We start from the raw sequence: 14,827 nt of genomic DNA on the forward strand, positions 1-14,827 counted from the left end.
AGACGACTCGACGAGTCAGTTAGGGTTTTCCCGACATCTGGACACGCATGGACTCGACGAGTTGTCTGGAAACTCGGCGAGTCAACTAGGGTTTTTGGGATTCTGTGAGTTCTGAAGGAACTCGATGAGTCGGTAAGCAGTATTCAACGAGTGGGGTCAACATGGATTGTTGACCTTGACCGTTAACTTTGACTTTGACCAAGGGTTGACCGTTGGACTTTGAGGGTATTTTGGTAATTTGGGATTTTGATGGACTTGGTCCTATAGTGGTCATAGGTGGTGGATAGGATTCGATATCCTAATAGTGCTGATATATTGAGTATGAGATAGTTATGCATGCTAGTTTGATATGCTAGATGGTAGATGTATAGGATTACCTGTGATATTGTCTGATTATTTGTATGTGCACTTATCTATTATATGTCGACATATTATGAGGGAAGGGTTGAGGTTGTACTGCTTTGTGCTGTAACCAACAAATCCTGGAGTATGCCAAATATGAGCTGAGGGTCGGTGAAGGCGTGCCAGACTCTTACTGAGGACTCCTAAGCATTCCAGATACAAGCTGAGGGCTAGTTATTACATTCCAGTCCAGGGACTGTAGAAGAAAGCCAGACATAAGCTATGGGCTTGTGGGGCAAACCAGACTTATGTTGTGGGCTCGGAAGCAAGCCATATATGGGTTGAGGGCCAGGAGGGGCATACCAGACTCATATTGTGGGCTCAGGGGTAATCCAGTCAGTAGAGCTGTGGACCCATTACATGTTGTTATTACGTGTATTGTTTGTTATGTATCGGTATATTGGGGGTAACTCACTAAGCCTTCGAGCTTACATTTATCGATTATTGTTTCAAGTACTTCTGAGGATCACGGGAAGGCGAAGGCGTGATCGTGCACCTCCTTATGTTTATGATTTGATTTTCTGGGATACTCTGATATGGAACTATTTTGAAAACAATTTGTAATGGTTAATGGTTTTTGAATGATTTAAAAAAGTTTGAAATTGGCTTGATTTTTATGGATGTTACAGAATCACATGTAATTCATATGTGAATTTCATGTGATTTACATATGAATTACATGTAATTCACATGTGAATTACATGTGATTTACATGTGAATCACATGTAATTCATATGTGAATTACATTTGAATCACATGTAATTCATATGTAAATTACATGTGATTTACATGTAAATCACATGTAATTCATATGTGATTTACATGTGAATCACATGTAATTATAGCGTTGAACTTTTTATAAATTTAGCTAAGTAAAAAAGAAACAACCATAGTTGTCAAGATTTAAGTGTTGAACTCATTAAGCCCATTAAGTAAAAAGAAAATTACCCATGAATTGTATTAAGAAAGAAAATGGAGATCAAAGATTCAAATATACTTTCAAAGTTATAAACCAATTTTAAATAAGATATTAGAAGCCAAGAGAATACAACATGACTCACCATAAGTTGAATTTTAGTAGAAAGCCGTCCACTGCTACTCTAACCTAACAAAAATACCTTGTATAGTGCTCTAGGATCCTGCATAATTTTCAACCAAACCAACAATTGACTAGCAAATTGGATTAAATATATAAATAACAAGAAACATGATAAATTTTATATTGAAACTATATGGGTAAAATGACAATTGCCTCAGAGTGTAAGGACTAGATGCGTTCAACCACTGATTTCTATAGCTAATGATCTTGGCAATGCTACATGGGATGAACTTTTTATCTTTGAATTTCCTCGCAAGGTATGTTGAAATTTCACAAATTATAGTAATTATTTGTTAATAATCCTCAAAAATGTCATTTGGTATTGTTACAGAGGATGGCGAGGTTGGAGGTTGAGGTGACTAATCTTGGAGCCAAAGCAGGAAAAGGAATTTAACTTTTAAAATCGAAATGTGATACATCTACATTGTGGTTTCCTGTATATCCACAAGCTGATATTATTTTGTTTTTTTATAACCAGGTGAAGTTGTGGGTGCTTCAACAATCTCAGTTAGACATGGTGCAAATCCCTTGAGAAAGTTAGACTCAAATAGAATGTTACAACTGGCAATTGGGGGTCAGAAAGCCACCACATACCTTCTAATGAGAAGGGTTTGTGATTTGTCATTTTCATGTTTTTATCTGTTTTGAACTTGTGATATCTAATAATCTACAACTCATGATGTTATTACACTAGGGTCAACAAAAGACTGATGATTTGCCTTTTCAAGGGTGTCTGGTAGCCTCTACGTCCTATTTTGAAATGAATACATGTTCAAACCTGCAAAATGAAGAGGAGAAAGATGCAGACAACGGTGTAGGATTCTCGATGGGACTTGGTCCTGAAGGTGTTTAGGAGAGTTTTAGATCATTCCTTCCACTTTCAGTCATGACAAGAAATTTGGACGATGAGTTCTTCGTCATGGACTTAGTCATGAAAGATGGAAAAAAGCGTGCAATTGTGAGAGGTCTTGCAACAATCGCAAACAATTTAGACATTAAGTTGGATATAAACGTATGCCCAGTTTTCCAAAGTCATGATCCTGATCAGCGTTCTGAATTAGTTGAAGGCGTTACTGTCATTGAAGAAATATTTGAAAACCAAAGGCATAGCACAATTTTAGGTTGGGGTAACATGCAGAGTTTCCGTAGGAATGAGTTAGGTCGTTGGAGCAACAAAAATCTTTCATATTCAACCAACGTAAGTTACAAGTCAATATTTCTTCTTATTTTTTTTCTTCAAATTTTAAAAACATAAATCGATCTTTTCCAATCACATGCACAAATTGAAGTTGAAAACAGAGAATGATATTGAAAAGAGTAATGTTGGATTTATATAACCAGTAGCAAGCTAATCCTCAATTGAGTACCTTAACTTTGGCAAGCTGGCGGCATTTTCCGTATAGATCGACATAGAAGATGGAAGAAGGAGATGAAAGAGGGGATATGGAGGAAGAAGACGAATCATTTGAAGTCCCGTCTGGTCGAAGGTCTCCGTCCTGTCGCTTCACATGGATTGTGCTGGCATACAGCGGCGAGCGGGGAGGGAGTCGACGTGAGAGCAGACGATAGAGATGCGATGTTGTAATGCTGTAAGGCAATGATGTTGACATGAGATGGTGATAATAAAGCCGTCGGGGATAGGTAGAGGCGGCCGACGAAGGGAATAAGAAGGCAATTGATGGAGGAGGGATGAGGCGATCGATGGAGGAGGGAGGAGGTGCTCGTTGATCGTAGGTGAAGAAGATGTTTGGATCCGATCCAGGGTTTGTGTAGTGAGAGAAGAAGAAAGAGAAAGAGTGTTTTAAATGATTTTTGGGATAAAATTTTCATATACCCGATTTGCCCATATGATAATTTTCTAAAATCCTAATATACAATTAAAGTTGATCATATTTACATATATGTCATTTTTGATCTAAGCCATTAAAAGTTTTGATCTAACGTTTCACTTTTAGTTCTCGGGTTCTCGGGAAACTATAGGTTCTCAAATGATCCTTGTGACATCCCCATTTTCACGGCCAGAAAAGACCGATTTTGTTTATGCTTGTTTAAAAATCAGAGTAACATTTTAAAGAAAGGTGTTGCGGAATTTGTTCCCAAAAGAAAATATGATAAAGATTTATCAAAGCATTTCTGAAGAAATGTATTTCAATAAAACCTCGGGATGTCATGTTCGATACAGATGTCACACCCCAAAAACCGGAACGGCGGAAACGTTTTGGGGTGGAGGACGTCATGTTTAGTATCACAAGACATGCATCATAGTAAGCAAAGTAATAAACAACCATTTCATTCGAAAGAAAGTGTTTACAAAGTATGATTCACACAATATAGAATACATAGCAAATAACAAAAAGACATAAAGCTATACTGCTCCATCTTCTGAATCCCAGTGCGCGAACCTGTCTACTGGTCTCCTGAGAATACAATTTATTTTGAAAGCGTAGATCATCATTTAAGCTGGTGAGTTCATAAGATTTAAGTGATGTAGTAAGTAGTAAGAAAGTTATAGTAAGTTGTAGTAAGTTCTGATTAGAAAAGTTTGCTTGTTCCTCCAGAAAATCCTATATTTCCTGCTTTGATGAAAGATACGTAAAAATGACTCTACAGTACTTTCTATGAGTATTAAATGAATACAAGTTATATAAAACTCAGAGTAAACAAATAATCGGTTGTGTGTATCTGCCCTAAGCCCACAACCAAACAAGGAACAGGGAATGAGGCGGAAGGCACACATCCCATTGTTTGTTAGATCATTGTTGTATATAACCCTGGCGTTTCCACTTGATACTCACGGAGTTAACTGTAATAGTTCCTTTAGTTTGATGAAAAGATTCCTTAAGAAAACCCTTATTTCTTATAGTAAAAATGGTAACCACAGTAGTTCCTTCTATAATCACTTAGTTTATACTAGCTATATATAATCTAATATCGAACAGATAGTTAATTGTGTGAATCTGCCCTAAGCCCATAACCAAACAAAGAACAGGAAATGAGGCGGAAAGCACACATCCAACTACCTATCAGATATTAATTATATATAACCCTGATGTATAAACTAAAGTATTATAAAATTAACCACCTAAGGTCTTTTAAGTTATACTGGTTTAATAAAATGGATTAAACCCTTAAGTTTCTAGTTTTGTATATCAAAAGTTCTTTACTTGAAAGGTATGATTTGTACTAGAAAACGGTGCATTGAATTAGTGTCCTATGACCTGGCCCATACCTGGTACCCCTTATGATTACTTAGTGTAAACGGAAACATATATATATCTAAGATCGGATAGATAGTAGGTTGGGTGAATCTGCTCTAAGCCCACAACCAAACAAGGAACAGGAAATGAAGCGGAAAGCACACATCCTACTACCTGTCGGATCCGATTAATATATATCCCTGAATGCATACACTAAGGAATCATAAAGTTAGCATTATAGGCCCCCTTCTACTGAATGTACTAGACTCGACTGTTCTGTGTGTCGGTTGTAAAATGTAAGTTTTCCCTAGTTTATAACTATCTTGACTCGAAAATAGTTTGAATTAACTTTCAAGTGGAACTGGCACAAAATGAAAGTATTTGGAAAATATAAGTACTCAGTTGTCTTATGAACTGACATCCTGCAGTACTGTTTACCATTAACTTATTAGTTTAATTAAGGTAAAATGTGATATTATTGTTACCATGCTTGATTTGACTAGTATAACACGACGTTCGAGACATCGAAATGATATGACATTCGTCACCCGTAGACCTGCAGGTCCCACTGTAGCTAGCAGCAAGGTGTGGGATGGTCAATCCCGTATAGATCTATACACAAATTCACGCTCTCCCTCCAGGAGACTCTGGTACAAAACATGATATAGCATGTATGCCGCGCCATGAAGTAGTATCTCACATTATAATTATATTATCTTAGTAAGTTCGTTCTGTTATAGTATCTTAGTATCTTCTCGTTATAGTATCTTAGTATCCTCTTGTTATAGTATCTTAGTATTCTCTAGTATCTAGTATGAACAAAACCCCTAAACTATACCCCTTATAGTTTACTAGTATTTTACTTGAACTGTTGTTGAAAAGACTCATTTTACTACTAAGTTATGCTTGTACTTTAAAAATGGAGTTTTGTTAAACTATAAAGTAACATAACTTTAAAAGAGTTTTTGAAATGTTTTGACCACTTATAAATGACATAAGCAATCTTTTGAAAATGTTTATAACAAACAATTACACAATTATCATTGTGTTCAACTTGTATTCCCCCTTAAAAGCATTTAAAACGGTTTAAAAGATTGATTACAGGGGTATAAACTCACCTTATGTGGGTGATTCAAACGAATATGCGCGTACGGATGAGAAGTTCCACGAATGAAGTCCCGAGACTTTACGAGTCCTAAATGACATATAATGGCATATATTGTCATAAATATAGTGTTTAGAAGCAACCAAATGCAAGGAAACACCTTACCGGACTAGGAAACACTTTGACCAAGTGTTGGAATCACATGTGATTCAATTTAAGGGAGTGTACGGCCACTTTGAGGAGTGTGCTGCCAGGGATTGTGCGGCCGCACACTCATGGTAATGAGTGCACAAAAACGTTTTCCAAATGTAGGGAGGCTTGTGGGACAATTGTTCATCAAGTGTTGAAGCTAGAAAGGCACTTTGGAGGCCCTTAAGCACAAAACAAAGGGGTGTACGGCCACATGGAGTGTATGCAGCCGCACACTCGTTGATGATCATGGTTTGGACATTTTCTAAGGATCATATCTAGTAATTAACAAGCTTAGGGGATGGTACTTACAATATAGAATCCTTTAGGGGTGTTTTTAGGGGTGTTTTTAGGGGTGTTTTTAGGGGTGTTTTTAGGGGTGTACGGCCACACCTGGGTGTGCGGCCGCACACACCATATGATCATGAGTTCTGGGCATTTTCAAGGACTTAATCTAGTGTTCTAAACAAGATTCAAGCATAGGGAAAGAGAACTTACGATGCGGAGGCTTGAGATGGCTCAAAATCACCAAGAACAAGTGTGTGTTCTTGGTGTTCTTGGTGAAATGGATGAAGATTTGAAGATCTAGCCAAAACATGATTTCAAATGGATGAAATCAAAGGATGTTACTAGTTTATGAAGATTAACAACAAATCTAAGGAAGAACACTTACAAACTCGAAGATCTAGGCTGCAAATCGGATGATAGTTGAGAGAGAAATCGTGTTCTAGGCTTGGGAGTATGAAAAGGGATGAAGGAAGGCTAAGTCCCAACCTTATACACGTGAGTGTGCTGCCAGGAGAGGGGTGTGAATCCGTACACTCCTTATGTTGGAGTGTAAGGCTCGATTTTGGTGCTAGAAGTGTACGCGACCCAATCCTATACTCGAGGCTTGAATGTACTGAGCTTTGAACCTTTAAACGGACTCTAAACAAGGCTAAACGATAGCAGAAATGAGTATGACACTCAGTTGAGTTGATTGACTAGGCTTTACAAGGCAAAAACTTTAAAAAAAATTCGGGTTGTCACAACTGATCAAAAGCATAAACAGTACAATATATGCCTTACAACATTTATTCATATCTACAGGCCTACAATCCGTAATCCCTAAGCCAAACATCACATCTATGCTCGAGTGCGACTACCTGTAATACAAGAAACTGAGTGGGTCAGGCTTGGGAGCCTGGTGAGCACAAAGGGTTTTCAACCCACAATAAATAAGTTATTTAATTTCATCAACCAACAATAACCCGATTACTCGTTCCCGTTATCCTCACTTTACGTCCCTAAAGCACCCATCATAAGGGACCGAGCCTAAGGATCATCATCGGGATGAACACTACTGCTAAGGGGATTCCTCAACAATAAATGTACTAAAGGCAACCATGAGGGGGATGGAGTACACCGGTGAACACATCGTTCACAAACACCTACAGGTTGCGAGCCTGCTAGCGTTCCACTGGACTGTCTAGAAAAGTCCGTGGTCGTCATCTATACTCCGCTAGATGACTGGAAACATCGTCAACATCGAGGCCTCTCATCATTTAATTACATCACACCCAACTATTACATCTACCCATGTTTTACCCAACACATTTTGTAGATATAAAATACATATACAGTTTAAATCATTTAAAACATGTATAAAATCTTTCATCCATCATAGACAACAAGTATTTAGATAATATGCGCACATAACATGTAATTTATATAAAATACTTCATATCTATGTGTAAGATGAAAGTAACTATACACTCACTTGTTACAGTGATGAATCGAAATTCGAGCAGCGCTTCGCATCTTAACAATATGATTTCCTTCGACGAAACCTAGTATTATTACCACTAGATTTTAGTCTAATATTCATTGCGACTAATTATTAGTCTAGATTCATCATTAACTCAGAGTCTACTTCATGATCTATCAAGTGAGGAACAACCAGGTAGGATCATATCAGAGGTAGGGTCCGTTCGGTATACGAAGTATACTGTTTGGAAATCCCACTTTAAACACATCACTAAATCACAGCCTAGACATCATTCTCGTAAGTAGATCAATTAGTATAACGACTTTGAATCACTGATAAATCTTATTTATAGGTTAATAATAATGATATTATATTTATATATAATCTATATTTAAAGTATGGTAGGTGTATATCACTTACATCGGGTTTTTATTAAAAACCAGGCTTCGTTGGAGTAGCGTTTCCTAGCCGAAAAGCTCTTTTCTCGGAGCCTTCGGGAGCCTCGGGGCTTCCTTCGGGTGCTAGGGGGTTTTCCTAGGCTTTAGGGGCTAGAGAGAGAGTATAGAGAGAGAAAGAGAATGGGAAATGAGTGAAGAGTTCGACAGCCCTCGCACCTCTATTTATAGGTGCGAGGCCTCGCGGGTACACGCTGCGTTCTTCTGATCTACGCGGGGCGTAGAGACACGTGTTGGCAAACTGCAGGAGCATCATGGCCGCTTCGGAACCATAGAAGGATACGGAGTACGCGCAACATTCCTAAGATGTTGGGCGTTCCCTTGTACGCGAGGCGTAGCGAGCCAGCTGTCACCATCCGAAGGCGAGACCGTGATCAGCAAGCGACAACCTAGATCATGCCACGTCATCAATTTCGCAGATTCACCTCCCGACTTCTAAAATTCATAACTTTCACATATAAGCTCCGTTTTCGACGTTATTTATATCAACGCGTAGACGGGACCGTACTCTAAAACTTTCGTTTAGACTCCGTCGACTAATTTTGAATTTATTTTAAATTTAACAGTATGAGAAGATTATACTGTTAAATGACCGCGTAAAATTCATAACTTCTACATACGGACTCCGTTTTCGTCAGTCTTTTTATCGTTGACCTCCTATTAATGAGATATTCAATTCTCATTTAGGTCGCGTTGGCCAAAAACCGCTGGATCTAAAATTCGAATTTCGGGTTGTGCACTGTTATGCTAAATCTTAAAAAAATCATAACTTCCTCATATGAAGTCAGATTTGGGCGTTCTTTTTATGTATGTTCTCGGTTTAACGTATAATACAACTTTCATTTAGATCTCTAAGGCAAAAAAGTAGATTATCAAAAAAATCACTTTCCACGATTCCCGATGTCGTGCCAGTTTTGCCGTAAAACTTCGACAGATCATAATTTCTTTGTTATAACGCGGATTTCAGCGTTCTTTATATATCTGGAATCCTTGTTTCGACCACTACAACTTTATGTATAGATATTAGGTTTATCTAACACTTTATTTTTTACGCTTATTTTTATTATGTCTTTATAAGCCAATATATAATAAACAAATAAAATCACACAATTCACATAATATTCAAGTAATTCATCTTTATTGCTGAAATGTCATACATTATTAAATTGTTTATTAAAAAACTATTTTCGGTTTACAAAATCAGTTTATTTTAATTTTTTAATATCTACAGCAGCATGCAGATGTTAAGAAACAAACACGCTTCTTATTACAGTCTACAGCCGTTTAGTCCACCTCTTCTACTGCAGCAGAAGGTTGCAGACCGCATACTTGTTTCAAAAAAACAAACATAACCTTACTCAGGCCCATTAATATATGAACATCACAATGTTTAAGGCCCGCGCCTACAGCCCTCGTCGTTTCTTCCCGCATCCCTGAATTTTCTCCGATCATGACCTCCAATGGCGGGACGGAGAAGGTACGTCCTCTCTGCGATTGTCATACACGCACGCATTCATGAGTTTACAACTTCATAGTTTGAAATCTTTTGCGTTAGGGCCTACTTTTTGACACTTTCCCTCTACAAGCTAGAGTTGAATTTTCAAAATTTTATCATGCTCGCTGTGAAACAACATGGCGCCTTTCATTTATCCAAAACCTACTAAGAGGGTCTTTGGCTAAGTTATTTATTTATTTATTTTTAACTTATTATCCGTTCCATATTTGAAAATGGGAAAACTGCAATAAAGTCCCTACATATTGGTCTTATAATCGATTTAGTCCTTATATATTTTTTTTATTCAATTAAGTCCCAAATACCGGTAGTCGTATTCAATTTAACCCTTTGACCCGGTCAACAGGTCATCCAACTTTCAAAAATTACATTTTTGGCCCAGATTTCAAAATTTATTACAAAGTTGGTCCAAAATTTACACTTTTGGCCCAAATTTTAAATTTTGTTACAAATTTGGTCCAAACTTTACCCTTTTTGCTCAAATTTTAGAATTTCATTATGAATTCATCCTAACTTTAGTTTTTTTGCAACTTTTTTTCTCAAAAAATTGTTTCTAATTTTTTTCTTTATAAAATCATATTTATAGAAAAAAAAAACGTATTTTCACATAAAAATCTTATATTTTCTATATAAAAAGTTTTTTCTATATGAAATATCTAGTTATAAAAATAAGTATTTATTAAGTATATAAATATATACAAACCCGTTTTTATAAAAAATATATATACAAACACCTATCACCTTTATATATATATATATATATATATATATATATATATATATATATATATATATATATATATATATAAGTGAATATACCCATAAGTGTATATAAGCTTAGGTACCCATTGTTCAATGTTCTTATATTTCAACTTCTAACTTGATTTACTTCCAAAATTTTTATAAATTTCACATTTATCTTCCTCTTACATAATTTTCTTTTTCAACTATAATATATATAGCGTAGTAGGTGTTCGACAAAAATACGTGATGTAAGAGTAAGATAATAGAGAAATTTCGAAAATCTTGAAAGTAAAATCAACTTAGAGGTTGAAGTTTAAGAACGTTATAATTAATATATCAAACAAAACGACGTATTATGGTAGGTTTGAGTACCTAAGCTTATATACCCTTAAGGGTATATTCACTTTTCCCATATATATATATATATATATATATATATATATATATATATATATATATATATATATATATATATATATATATATGCACACAAATAGGTGTGTATCTATATTTTTTTTATAAAATCGTGTTTGTTTATATTTTTTTATATAAATGTGTTTGAATAAATTTTTATATAATACGTGTTTGTGTACATTTTATAAAATCGTGTTTGTATACATTTTATAGAAACGTGTTTGAATAATTTTTTATATAATACGTGTTTGTATATATTTTATAAAATCGTGTTTGTATACATTTTATAAAATGTATAAAAACACATATTATATAAAAAATTATGCAAACACGTTTTTATAAAAAAAATGTAAACAAACACGATTTTATAAAAAAATATAGATAAAATAGGTGTTTGTATACATTTTTTTTGTAAAATACGTTTTTGTATACATTTTTTTTATAAAAACAAATTTGTATATATTTATATACTTAACAAATACTTATTTTTATAACTAGATATTTCATATACAAAAAACTTTTTAAAAAATGTTTTTATATAGAAAATATAAGATTTTTATGTAAAAATACATTTTTTTTGTATAAATATGATTTTATAAATCACAAACATATTAGAAACAATTCTTTGAGAAAAAAAGTTGTAAAAAAAACTAAAGTTAGGATGAATTCATAATAAAATTCTAAAATTTGGGCAAAAATGGTAAAGTTTAGACCAAATTAGTAACAAAATTTAAAATCTAGGCCAAAAGTGTAAATTTTGGACCAAATTTGTAATAAATTTTGAAATCTGGCCAAAAATGTAATTGTTGAAAGTTGGATGACATGTTGACCGGGTCAAAGGGTTAAATTGAATACGATTACCGGTATTTGAGACTTAATTAAATAAAAAAAATATATAGGGACTAAATCGATTATGAGACCAATATGTAGGGACTTTATTGCAGTTTCCCAATGAAAATTGAGCATGCCCATATGGCCATACATAATAAAACCTTCGACTTCAACCATAGCTTTTATACTTACGACTCCATCGTGTTTGCTCCTCACGTCGACTCCTCCCCTGCTCGCCGTCGTATTCCATCCTAGGTTCCACACATAGGGGGTGTTTGGATAAATAGATTTTAGTTTATTAGCTTATTGCTTATTTGCTTATTGTTGTGGGAATAAACACTTTTTTAAAATGTATTTGGATTAGCTTATTGCGGTGGGAATAATCAATAAGCATCTTAAGTGTTTGGCAAACAAAACAGCTTATATGAGTAAAAATGACCAATAAGCAATAAGCAATAAGCAATAAGCATTCCCCCCTTAGCTTATTAAAATCAGCTTATTTAGCTTAATCCTACCGCAATAAGCTGATTTCTAAGACTCCTATCCAAACACTTAAATTTGCTTATTGCAGTGGGATTAAGCAATATAAGCAGTCCAAACACCCCCTAATAAAACCTTCGACTTCAGCCACCGGCCGGAGACCTTTGCACCCCACAGCTACACAGTCGCACCCCACCCTAGGTTCCATTTGTCTTCCTATTTTTCTGCTTTTTTTTAAATCGACAATACTGATACATATTTCAAGGTTATCAATGTCGTTCGTGATGATGCATATTGCTTATTTTGGTTGTTCGTTTACAAAATCGTGTTTGTTGTTCATGTTTCTAATTGTTTGTTGTTTGGGTTCATGGATTAATGTCAATAATCCATGTTCATCTACATTTCTCAATTATGAAGTGTCTTGAGTTCTTTAGTCTTATGGCTTATATTTCTTCGGAACCAAAGTTTTGATGATGAAAAAACCGCTCAAAGTTAATTGAAGGATAGAAATCAGATTGCTCAGAATGACCAGAAGATTAGAAATCAGATTGCATGCAAGTTGTTCGATCAAATTCCTGAGAGGGATTACTTTCTTAATATGCATGTTTTCACTGATCAGTTACATGTTTAATATATTCATGTATTGGCTGAATTGTTTTCTCTTGTTGTTTGTGTGTTTTGGGCCAATGTTTTTACATGTACCAATTTAGAGTTTCTCGACATGAAAATAAAGTAGAAATTATGTATTACATTGGCAAAGGGGGTAACTATCTGCCTTCACATTTCTTAGGTACATGATATTGCTAACATATGTCTTTGAAGAGCAGAGGACATGGATGCTCAGTTTGAAACCATTGAAGCACGATTGCAATCTTTCCTTAGTCAATTCCAGTCAGACTTAGGTGTTCTTGATAGAATTGTACACAAAAATAAAAACCAGCATCGCAGAAGCTCATATTTTCAGTACTTGTTAAAGGTATTGCTTCTTGTTTCTAAACCATTTTTGGTTTTAATCTGATAATATGGATAAACTCTGATGTCAGTGAACTGCACATAAGTTTATATATGTTTTATAATGTTTATGTAACCAGAGTTCTTTTGCAAAGTAGGTGAGAAAAGATTGTAAGCTTCTTCAATCAACTAACTTGGAGGAAATTGTTAACTCCTCCTTTCTTGTCATCAATGGGAATCGACCTAAGCAAAAAGTTCAGCTCTTGGAAAGGTATTAATATTATTACTAAAGTTACTCACTAGTCCCCTTTCAAAAGAAATCTCTATATTATATGCTGCAATCTGTTTGAATTCCAATTGATACTTTTATAATTCATAGTTTAAAGAGAAGAAAATGTGATAGTGTCAAACATAATTTTATGGTTCGGCTTCAGGGTGTTGCACGTTTACTTTCACAGGTAATTCTTCCAAAATTTATACATTTTAAGTTCTTCATTTAATAGAATGTAGCTCCATTCATTAACATTCAATATCTGTTTTTGTTTTTTCTTTTTGCAGATGGTTGAGCCAATGGTGAAGGCAGCTATGTATCCTACCTTATATTTTGACTAAATGAAGTGTTTCAAGTGGAAACTGCATAATATGATTTTTTTTTCTCTTTTGTTTAAGTTTGGAATTTTTGTTATTCATACATTTTTTATCTTTAATCTCCATGACATTGGAATAGAGAGATATCTACTTTGCTTGCTCGATCCTTTTTTATAGGATTCTCCATGACTGTGTTGGCTATACTTGCACGCCTTCGAGTTTTAACTCAACAAGTAAGCATTAAGATGATTATTTTTTTTATATCTTTATATTTTGGGCTTAATTCCTTAATCCTTATGCATACTAGTTTTTTATTTTGTTTTTGACAGATATTACTCGATGTTGTTTTAGTCTTCAACATGGTTTCTTCTCTCTCACAAAAGCAGCAGCCTGTTAAACTTAACCAAGAAGGAATTGAGGTATTTTCTTTGTTGTATTTCAATTTTAATGTAATTTTATTTAATTTTTTGATTAATATAGTCTTTTTGTGTGAGTGACATGTAGGTCTTTAGGGAATATTACCCGAAAACTGAGCAAGAAGTTGTGTTTTTGGAATGTGTGTGGGAAACCGATAAATTTGTTTTAGTTGAGAGGAAGAGTGAATTGGATAACAAAAATCCAGAGGCAACAAATGTTGATGTCATATGTGAAGGTTTATCAACAGTGGAATACCAAAGCATTGAAACTATTCTTGGAGGTAAGAGTATCTACAAAACTCTCTTTGTTTTTTTCCTTATATATTTTTCAAACTACAATGGTGTAATATAAAGAAACAGAATTATGATATGCTATAAATATAATAAACAAATGAATGAAAGTATGTTGCTATTTCTTGCATTTAGCCCAAAAACCGGTGGATATAGCAGCAGACAATCCTTCTGTAGAAGACCCTGCCACCATTAAAGCGAAAAATCTCTCTTCGGTAGAGAATCTTCTTACTCATGATTGCAAACAAGATAACGATCAAAATGCTGAAAAAGATCATTCAGATCCTTCAAGCAAGAACAAAGAACAAGAACAAGAACAAATTACAAGTTTGAATTTTTTGGATAATAATTTAGATTCTTTTAAACCTAAACCCGATTAAAGAAGAAATTAGCTTTTGTATCAGT

The 14,827-nt window shown here is 34.6% G+C and overlaps 1 long non-coding RNA gene across 1 annotated transcript; it reads left to right on the forward strand.

The window, feature by feature from the left end:
- Positions 1-14,105: 14,105 nt before the first annotated feature.
- Positions 14,106-14,624, forward strand: LOC145127858 (uncharacterized). Its single transcript, XR_013716481.1, has 3 exons — positions 14,106-14,134; positions 14,220-14,412; positions 14,558-14,624. It is a non-coding gene; the product is annotated as an uncharacterized LOC145127858 (long non-coding RNA).
- The last annotated feature ends 203 nt before the right edge of the window (positions 14,625-14,827 follow it).

Source organism: Lactuca virosa, chromosome 7 (assembly GCF_052849685.1).
Source record: "Lactuca virosa cultivar CGN04683 chromosome 7, Lactuca_virosa_CGN04683_v6, whole genome shotgun sequence".
Lineage (NCBI taxonomy): Eukaryota > Viridiplantae > Streptophyta > Magnoliopsida > Asterales > Asteraceae > Lactuca > Lactuca virosa.